Here is a 10,693-nt window from a genome sequence, read left to right on the forward strand (position 1 = left end):
CCGCCCGGCAATGCGGCGCAGCACGGCGGGGCTGATGAGCGGGAGCGGAGGCACGCCAAGGCGGCGCGGTTGGGGCGAGAGCGTGGGCACGCCAGGGCAGCGCGGCTGGGGCGGGAGCGTGCGCTGCGCGGTGTGAGGACGGGAGCGGCGCCTTGCAGTGAGCAGGGCGGGCAAGAGTCGGCAGAAAAGGCAGGGAGCGGCACCCCCGGCGGACGTCGGCGAGAGGGGCAGGGAGCGGCGGGCCGACGTGCGTCAGCGGGTAGGGAGCGGTGGGCCGACAGGAGGGGTAGGGAGCGGCGGGCCGGCTTCGGCAAGATGGATAGCCACTAGATCGGTACTGGTCACACATGAGGACGGTAACGGTTCTAGACTGTAGCTGTGTATGCTATAAAAAAGAAGTAAAAGCAGTTGGTATCTTTGATAAAAAAAACAAGTACTGATTGGATTACATGGTGGATCAGGTATGCAACTGCGGTTCACAAATTTCGATAGACACGAAAGATCATTGAGCAGTGGTAGCAAAAAGGGTAGCTAGATTTTGGCTGTGTCCCGTTGGCTAGTTTACAAATTTGGACATAAGGTGCTTCATAAGCACGCAAGAGAAGACATATAGAATGGTTCTATAGTTAGGCTGCAGCAGGTCGAACTGAGAGTGCAGCGCGGTAAACATTGGAGTAAATTTGTAGGCGTCCTTCGTAACAGCTACCTAAGAGACGTGGACAGGGATCAATCCTGTATATAAGATGCAAAAGAAGCATGAGAAGTGAGCATACAATTTTTGAGACAGCCAACGCGTTGGATAGTCAAGTGAATAACTTTTAACATTATAAAAATTCAAAATTACATGATTCGAAGGAACTAAAACACAAATTAAATATTTAAAGAAGTTACCTTATGTAAATCAAATTTCGTAGTAAAGCCACCAGTTGAAGACCTTTTAGTATCATGCGCACATAGGCAATGCATATTATTCACTGCAATCATGTTGCCCGCCTTTAATTAATCCAACCAGCTGCCAGAAAAAAAGACAAGTCTTACTGAATTTGGAGCATTAGTCATATAAAATAGAGAACTGAATCTAGAATGCAAGTTCTTAGAAATAGGCTACTGTACAAAAGTATGAGATGTACAACTTTTGACAAAACATCAGTCATTGGAATTTCAGATAAAGCAAATAAATATAAAGTAGGTCCTTACAAATGCATCATTTCCATGTAAATGCAACCAATAGGTGCCAATTGGAATTCTTATCACCTTCAAGATAAAACTTGGATGGTTATCTTTCAAATCATATATATTTGTAAAAGGCTAGATCTACTTCCATTTTTATGTAAATTATGATATTGTCAAATGTACAGTAGCTCAAAATTGAAGTTATTTTTATTTTATATTTGGGAGGTGACAACAGTCCAACACACTTCCTATGACAACCCTTATTCGTGGCAAGGTAGACAAGTTACAATTCTGCATATACTCTGGTTCGCACAACCTTGTGGATGCTAATCTGCTACCAGTGTGGCACTATTTGGTATGAACAAACAGGGTTATTCCAGTATTAAATTGGGTTATGGCTTTAGTTGCTACGACTGCATTGAGATGCCCTTTATTTTAGGTACCAGTATAAGCACAAGAACTAATGAGTAATCTCTCACTAGCACTGGAAATACCAAAAAAGAAAACACTGGAAATACCGTTCATGTTAGAAAGCAACACCTCCATGCCAATTGTCACCTACACGTTCCCCAAGAGCACAGTTCTCATTACCCCAGGGCCCACTTGTCGAAGTCACAACACAAAACAAAAGTTACCTGCATCAGCTTTGCTCCCTTGTCACCTTGCATCTTCTCTGGGTTAATTGCAGCATAAACCATTAGCAAACGCAGGTTGTTTTGACGACTTATATCCTGGATTAAATAGATGAACATGTCAATATGATATCCAGACAGGTTTAGTGCTAGTACATTATTGGTTGTAGTCCAACTCATAATTACCCGACGTGTCCTAAGAAATTGATTAGTTCTTTTCTCCCAGCTTCACCAAATACAAGATCTTGCTTGAGCTGCCCAACATCTTTCAAATGCTGTTATTTGATCTTGTCACTGAGCTTGTCTGCAATTCGTAGCAAAAGTAGGTAGACAAAAGTAAAATATGTTCATTGGTATGTTCAAACGTTTAACTCATATTCTTCGGAAGCCAGTTCAAATCTTCCTAGCCTAGCTCCACCATCCAATCAGAGTGCAAGAATAGGGAGTGCTAGGGATTTGGGATTCTAGGGACAGCAATACCTGGTGGAGCTGGATCCTAGTCAATAGAGACAACCTGTGGCTAGCTCAAATTGAAATGGAAACAACACAAATGTGTTTTTATTTCAGACCATCCGGGATAGTCGCATGAATTATATTAGAGAGAAGAGTTTTAAAACGCCATGAGCATTTGTTTAGTTAATTGTTACCAGACAAATGTAGTTGTTTGTTGATATACAAGTTGATAAAAAGTCAAGTCTAATTTATTTTTAAACAATTCATACATTTCTAATTTCTGACAAATGCTACGTACTCAGCATGTATCCTTGCACTGGTTATGTTAAGAAATCAACAGATAACAAATCAGAAAACAATATAACTAACCTCAACATGGATGGAAAGCTTGTCAATTTGATCACTGAACTGTGGAAGAGTTTGGACCATTTTTTGTAGTTCTTTTGTTGACAACTCTCGACCGGTTCTACAAATCAAACATGAGGATTTGATATTACAACATAAAAAATATCTTCTCAACGATGAGAATTAATTCAACACATAACAAAAATCTTAATAATCTATTTTCAAAGCATCAGCGATACACCGAGTACATCCTAGAAACTGCACACTTTAAGTATTTAGGCTGTCATTATGCATTGCATAAACCTAATTAATTAATGGGTTAATTGGATTTATGCCACTCTCTATTCCACCGGTTGGAAATATGACAGTACAAAAACTTGACTTGGAGAAATGTCACTCTAACTTTCTTATACCTCTAATTATGTCATTATGTCCACTTAAGACCAATTACTGTTTATAGAATACAGGTATTTCAACGTGTACAATACCGCCTCCACTTTTTCTAGGGTTCGTTAGGGTCAGGATAGAGGAGCGCGTGGGGGATAATAAGAGAAAGAGGAATAGAACTATTTGATTTGGGATGGAAAAAAAACTGTTCATAGAGCTATGTATATACGTATTTAGACAATATACGTGATGGTATTGGACAAAATGGCATGGTTAGATGTATAAGAAAGTTAGAGTGGCGTTTTCCCAAATCAAGTTTTTGTAATGGCATATCTCCATACGTTGGATATTATAATGGCATAGATCCAATTAACTCTTAATTAATAGACTAAGCAAAACAGAATCTCGAGTTTTCACTATAATAGACTATCTGTCACTGACTTACAGTGCAAACTAAAACTGACACAGACAGGAAAGTAGGTCTCCTCGTTCACCAAAACTTTCACTCCTAGAGCAATTGTCCATCCTAGAGCAACATCCATAGACCTTCCATCAACATCCTACATAAAAAGAACCACAAACGGGGAGGCAACACTTGTTAAAATATATATTCTTCAAAGAAAGAACCAAGAAAAAGAGTGTATATTCAATGAAATGAAATTAACTGGTAAATTGAATAGGCAATACCGACTTGTAGCATACCTGATGAACAGCAAAGCTAGAGTTGATATTGACCTCTTTACCTTGAACATAAAGCCTTCTAACCGACGAGCCCATTCCTTTGGGGAATATATCAATCACACTGATGTTTTGGGGGGGGGGGGGGGGGGGGATCAAGGCCAACTCAATGCAAATGTCCAAGAAGAAACCCATGTGACCCATGCAACGAGCCGAGGATCGACGGCGGGGCTCCTCCTCCACCAGTGGTGGCGGCCCCGGCTCCTCTTTGACTTCCTCAGCAGCGCGCACTCCTCCTCCCGAGCGCGGCGGGCCGCGTTGCCTCCGTGCGGCCACCTCCGCCTCGTCCGGCCGAAGCCGAAGTGGACGTCGACACCGGACTCCGAGCAGGCCGCCGTCCCGCACCGTGGTGACGACGACCCGGAGAATTTCCGGGTCAGCGCGCCGCCGAGCGCGCCAACGAAGAGGAGGCGGAGCGGCGGCGACTCCTGGGCTACACGGCCTCCGATGCCGAAGCCCCGGCGTGGCTGGACTACGAGGTGGCGCAGGAGGCGGTGAAGAAGGAGATGCCGGTGAAGCAGGAGCCGTGCGTCATCATCCTCGACGACGACAGCGGCTTCAACTTCAACTCCGGCAGTAGCTTGGGCTGCGGCGCCTCCTGGCTAGAAAACTAGGCTAGGGTTTGATTTCGTTTTTTTTAATTTTTTACAAACTATCGCAAATTTCAATGAAATGTCACCTAATTTGAATAAATTTCGCCAACTTCAATGAATTCTAAATGGTGCCCCAATTTACTATCGGGGGCCTTGCTGGGACGCGGCCGGCCCCGAAATTATTCTTTGCGCCGGCGTCCCCCCATATGGCCAAAAAATGTGGCAGGCCGGACGCCATATGGGGGGACGACCGGAGTTGATCTAAGGAAAATAACTTGGGTGGGCGACGGGCGCACGGACGCCCTCGTGCGCTCCCTGCTAGATGGACACCACGTGGAGCCTGAGGACATCGCACGGCAGCTGTGAAGACATCAAATCAGTTTGTTGAAGTGAGGACCGCGGCTCCAACTATAGATGCGGTGCACGCGAGAGCGTCCGGCTCCACGTGGCTTCACAGCTGCCGTGCAATGTCATCGGGCTTCACAGCTGCTGTGCGTCGGGCAGGGAGCGCACGAGGGCGTCCATGCGCCCGTCGCCCACCCAATTTATTTTCCCACCTAAGGTCCAGACACCATCATCTATTCATCTTCTACAATTAGAAATCCTAATATAATGCGGCACGAAACCTAGGTATGGCAGGTGCCACACCTTGCCATACTGGGCGCTACGTCTTAGGCAACAACACCACTCTATGAAGTAATCTCGAATCTATATCTTTCTATCTGTCTGTCGGGTGTGTCTCGCTAATAATAATAAAAAATAATAAAAGCACCGACGTTTCGGGAACTTTTTCATTTTAGTACTTCCTTTTTCCAGAAATCAACCCCGCGGTCCCGCAATTCAAGGGCTTTTCTGCAAAAAATTCCACACCCCCGTCCTCCCCCATCCCGTCCCGTCGCACCACGTCCCCCGTCTCTCGCTTCTCCCCGGCCAAACGCCGCCGCCACCTCCGCCAAGCCTACCACGCCCCCATTCCCTCCCCGCCCGCCGCCTGCAGGTTCTCCTCCCCGCTCGCCGCTGCCTCCTCGCTCCTCACTGCCCCGCGGTCGCCCCCCCCTGGCTCCTTGCCGCCCGCCTCGAAAGACGGTTAGGCGCAGCGGCAAGCAGGCCTCGTCGGTCTTGGCGACGACCGCAACGGTCTCGATACTTGGGAGGCGGTGGAGGGCGACCTACTCAGACAGCGAGAGCAGGACGTTGTGGCTGGCACTGGCCTCCGTCGCGGAGGGCGGGGAGCAGGAGCGGGAGCGCGGCGGAGACCTTGGTGACGACGACGCTGCAGGTAACCTTCTCCCTATCCTTACTCTTCCCATCTTCTTACCGTGTGCAACATTCCTCTCCTCCGTGGTGCCTCCTCCTGCACCTTCTCCCCTTCTATTGCACCTCCCTTACCTTCCCATGCTGCTCTACCGGCTATGGCCTCTTAGGCTCTTACCTCCCACAACGCCCCTCCCTCCTCTTGAACCCTAGGACAGCAACAAGGTGTCAAATCTAATCCTCATCGTCCTGCATGTTAATTGGAGTTTAGAATAGCAAGTTGCAGAAATGAGATCATGGAAAGGCAACACAAATTGGTGAATTGTGTGTCTAGATTTAGTCCAAGTGTTGCTATGTGCTCTGAATTTTGCCAAACTCTGAAATTTGTGGCCTTGCATATGCAGTGTACTAATGCATAAGAGATATATTCAGAGTTAGTGGTTTATTCATAGTGGTTTGGCTTAATTATATCAGTTCTAGCTGGTTATCTTTAAAAGTTGTAGGATCAAATAATGAGATATGTTTCTAGAGATGGATAGATATTAAGTTGAATCATATTATTTTGTATAGACCACTGTTGTGAGAACCAGGATGATATTGAAGATTTCGTTGATATAATTGAACACTACTATATTTGTGATTTACATCAGGGAACACTCTGTCCAAAGATTTTTTTATTTTAGTATTTACTATGATGATAGTATTTACCTCATCACTGCATATTTTACTTTTGCACATAGCTTCCCATCTATGTATACCGCAATGTTAGTACAAACTAAATAGTTTCGAGTGTTTGTTATCTTCGGAAATGTAGCTTGATATGAAAATTTTGTAAATTGCTGATTGAGTAATGCTCATTTCTCAACTTCTTTGGGTTCAATGGAACTGCAGGAGTGTGGAGAATCAAGGCGCTAGAGGATTCCGGTGGGCGGATGGATTAGGACAGCGATGGTCGATGGAGAACATGGGCGTTGCTGTCCGAGCACATCTCAAGGGATGGAAGTTTGTATACTTGAATGATGTTGAGGTGCTGGTACAAAATTCCCTCTGGCTTATGCACAATATGCGTTGCATAGAGATTAAAGAGTAACCATTTAGTTTGTGTGACTTCCTTTCAGTCTCAATGTGGTGGACATGTAAAATCACTTGCCAGTCACTTAAAGCATACATAAAGTAGCAGCACCGGTGACACTCAGGTCCCATGTAACTATTTAGACTCTGCTTTGTGGACATTGTAAAATCTAAGTGTGCATGCCTTTTCCTATAGGCACATGTAACATATGAAGTTTGTTGTCTTTTTTTGTCACATTGGATCAAGTTGTAATCTCTACTACTCCCTCGATCCAAATAAGGGTCTCATATTTAGTAAACTTTGCACTAAATCTTGGACTTATTATGGATCGGATGGAGTACTTCTTAATTCATATGCTTCTCTTCGCTTCTGTCAGCTCGTAATGTTGGAATGTGCAATGGTTTTTTGGTGCCAGTAAAATTGGTAGTGGCATGTCATAGTTTTTGAACGAATCTCTTATTCCATGGACTGTGCCACTTTATTTGCTGCCATCTAAAGTTGCCAAATGTCTTATGGTTGGTTGGTTCGAAGGAACGTTTTACCGTCTCCAATTGGGTATGATACTGTTATTTGAGTTTCCATGTTGTACCTATTTTATCAATATAGCCAGAGAAACCTTTTTTTTCTAGGCAAGTTAGGTAGGGAATGAAATTTCTTCAAGACTCGATGTTGACATGAAATTACTGGCTTTCTTCTTTCTCTTCCATTTTTTTTTTCAGTTTATGGAAGAATCATTTTGCAGTGTAACAGACAAGTTTAGTTGCTCAGTTTATAGATCATGCTTTGAAATGAGATGGTAGATGATCTTATCTGGCATGGAGTGCTTATTTTGTCATCCATCCAAACACATAGGTGGATATCTCACGGATCTCTTTGGTTGCAGGTCTTGCTGGCGCTACAACTTATTATGTCCACTGCTATGATGTGTTATCAAATAAGCGGAGCAGGTAGGGTATCTCATAAATTCTTTCATGCCTTCTTTTTCTTCAGTATCAAATACTTGGGTTTCTACTTCAGTAAAGTCCCTACCCAACTTAACTATAACACCACTTTGTCAGGCTTACTCCATTTGGCGAGCCTCCTTCACCACGAGCTGCACATGTAGCAACTGTAGTTGGAACCATGGTTGTTACTCAGGTATTTCTGTGGTCTACATTCTGAATGTAGCGCAAACAGAACGGGAAAACAAGTCCTGTGTGGTGCCAAGGTCACCGTGGAAGAAGCAGTTGGCCCCTAAAATCACCAAATCTGGACTTTGATAGGGTTGAAATCTCTAGAAAAATGAAATGCATCCTATAGCAGCTGCAGCTCATATGTGCTAAAAGTCTCGGCTGCTCTTGAGCTAGAGCTGTTGAGCTGCAGCCGTAGCTGTTGGTGGCGCCGGCGGAGGTGCGTGGCAGCGGCGGGTGTGAGAGGACAGCGGATGCCTGCAACTTATTATTAGGTACGAGTAGAGATTTTAGGGCAACCGACACATTAGAGTGAATGCATAGATGTCTTTGTTTTCTTAATTTTCATTTGAAATTATTTCATTTCGGGCATTTTATGTGTTTTGTGTGAGATACGGATGCAACATGGCCGTCACGGACTAGGAACATTTTTCGTTCAATGGATGTTGCAGATTGCAAAGTCTTCAGTTGAGTTAACCCGATGAAAAGATCCGCTCAAACAACATGAATAAGTAGTTTCAGTTGTTTCGTTCATCTCAATTGAATGCTAAATTATGTTGTTGTTGTTTTATAAATGTGAATTTTCGTGTACACATGCTTAAAATGCCGTGGCAACGCACGGGTACTGTACTAGTATCTAAAAAATACGGACCGTTTCCTTCACCACGAGGTCTCGTCGTTCGTCACACGCGCTTTCGTGTTCGTCAAACCCCGCCCGACCGCTGTGCTCCGCTCCTCTTGATGCCGTCCCTCACCTACCTCTCCCTCCGCCCCCAACACCACCGACGCCTCCTTCCCCCGCTGCCTCCCTTCTCGCGAGGAGGAAAGAAGAGGCCACCTCCTCAGTCCCGCACCGATGCCTCCTTAATTCCACGGCTGCCTCCCTTCTCACAAGGAGGAAAGAAGAGGCCAGCTCCTCAGTCCTCACCCTTCCCCAAATTCACGACCTGGCCGGTCTCCCGTCACAACGCCTCCCCTCCTCTAGCCAACCCAGCACGCTCTGCCCCCTCCTCTCACACGGCTGGCCCGCCACGGATCCTCCAGCCGCCCTTCGTTGTAGTCGTCGGTCAATAAGTAGCAGCGAGCAGGGAGGGGAGAGATCAGCGAGCGTGAGAAAGGAGGTCGCCGGGGGGTGCGGACGGAGCAGGCTGGGGCGCTGGGGCTCCCTGCCCCTTGCCCCCTATCTTTCTTATTCGCGGAGGAACACGCAGCCACGGAGCCGACTCGCCTCCACCACCACCGCGCAATTGAGTTCGCCGCCGCTGCTGCCCACAAAATCTCCTCCGCCGCAGGGCATAAAGGTTTGTTCCTTTCTTTGGGGTTGCTAGCCTGCCGGTTGCTGCTGCTAAGTTCGCTGCTGCTGCTTGTGCTGAGGAACGAGGGGACCGGTGCTGCTTTTACTCGTGCTGAGAGATAGGAGGATGGAAGCTGCTGCTGCTGCTGCTCATGCTGAGGAAAAAGGGAATCATCGTTGCTGCTTGTATGTGTGCTCTTCAAGGGCAAAAATTAGGTTGTTCATTACTGGATGTTAAGATTGGAGATAATCTAGAGGCCATTAGGGCAATGTTAAACATGTGTTGTGGTTTATTGATATAGTGACACATGGGCGAAAAACTATCTGTTCAAACATGTGAAAAATTGCTGAAAATATGAGCGGAGCGACGCAACGGGGCCTAAGTTTAGGATTTCACGATTTTTGTTTCTAGATAGTTTATGGAGAATTTTATACGATTACATAATTTTCAGAACGGAAGTAACGGTTGTCTTCTAAGAGATCATAGTATAGACAAAATATTCAAAAAACCTTTTTAAAAAGGATGTTTGGTGGTTGTCAAAGAAAAGCAAAGAGAAATTTTCTTCAAGTGTCTAATTTTATTTTGTTGTTCCGTTGCAATGCACGGGCATTTCAGCTAGTAAAGACAAAATAACTTAAAGATATAAAGTACTTCTACATAAATAATATAAAATCTTATTTTAAAGTTTGTTAAAAAGTCTGCATCTGAAATATATAGTTAGAAAGTCCATTTGAATTGCACTCTTAAAGTTTGTAAAAAAGAGTTCCACCCTATTAATCTTAGAAGTTTGTTAACAAATTTGGGGACCCATCCCAAAAATTTGAATGTTTGTTAAAAAATATAAAATATTTGGAAATTCAAAAGTTTGTCAACATTCTCTAAAATCTTAACCACAAATTTAAAACTTCACTCCTAAGTTTTAGCCTTTAAAAAAAACAATCAAAAGAGAGAAAAGAGGAAAAGCTCGAGAAGGGTCGCTGCATTCAGCTAATATGGTCCGGGAAACAATCAATCGCTATTTTATTCAAGAAAATTGATGGATAGCTTTCTTGGACTGGACGGGTGGGAATCGACCGATCACATCACGACGCTAATTTGGTGATGCCATGATAAAAATCCTGGTCGTTTTGGTAATTTTCACACGATTCGGTTCTTTTATTGGCATCGACGCATAAAAAGGAGTCCGGCGCTTAGAAAGCACATAAAAAGGTAAAGTCCGTTTTAACCTTGAACTTGTAGACCCGTTCGAAATCGAACCTCCACCTCCTGATCTCTGAAATCAGCATCCTGATCTTACTGTTCCCGGTCATTAGTGACCTTAAGAACATATACAAACATGAATTTCTGGCGTGGACATGGTCAAGCTTGCGATCGTTGACTAGTTATTGTCAATGCAGACTATTTGAAACCCTGCATTTGTAGAGCCGATCAAAATCGACATCCACCACCTAATCACTGAAATCAACACCATTGCCGTACTGTTCTCAGACATTAGTGACCTTTAGAACGTATATAAAAGATTGCCGCTTTCTTTTGACTGTTTAGACTTCTGATTAGTTTAATTAGGCATGCATGACTTATA

General features: G+C 44.6%; 1 long non-coding RNA gene across 1 annotated transcript; it reads left to right on the forward strand.

Moving 5' to 3' along the window:
* Nucleotides 1-5,183: 5,183 nt before the first annotated feature.
* Nucleotides 5,184-7,012, forward strand: LOC104582546. The gene is made up of 2 exons (XR_730305.3): nt 5,184-5,600; nt 6,467-7,012. It is a non-coding gene; the product is annotated as an uncharacterized LOC104582546 (long non-coding RNA).
* The last annotated feature ends 3,681 nt before the right edge of the window (nt 7,013-10,693 follow it).

The sequence above is a fragment of the Brachypodium distachyon genome, chromosome 2 (assembly GCF_000005505.3).
Source record: "Brachypodium distachyon strain Bd21 chromosome 2, Brachypodium_distachyon_v3.0, whole genome shotgun sequence".
NCBI classification, from domain to species: domain Eukaryota; kingdom Viridiplantae; phylum Streptophyta; class Magnoliopsida; order Poales; family Poaceae; genus Brachypodium; species Brachypodium distachyon.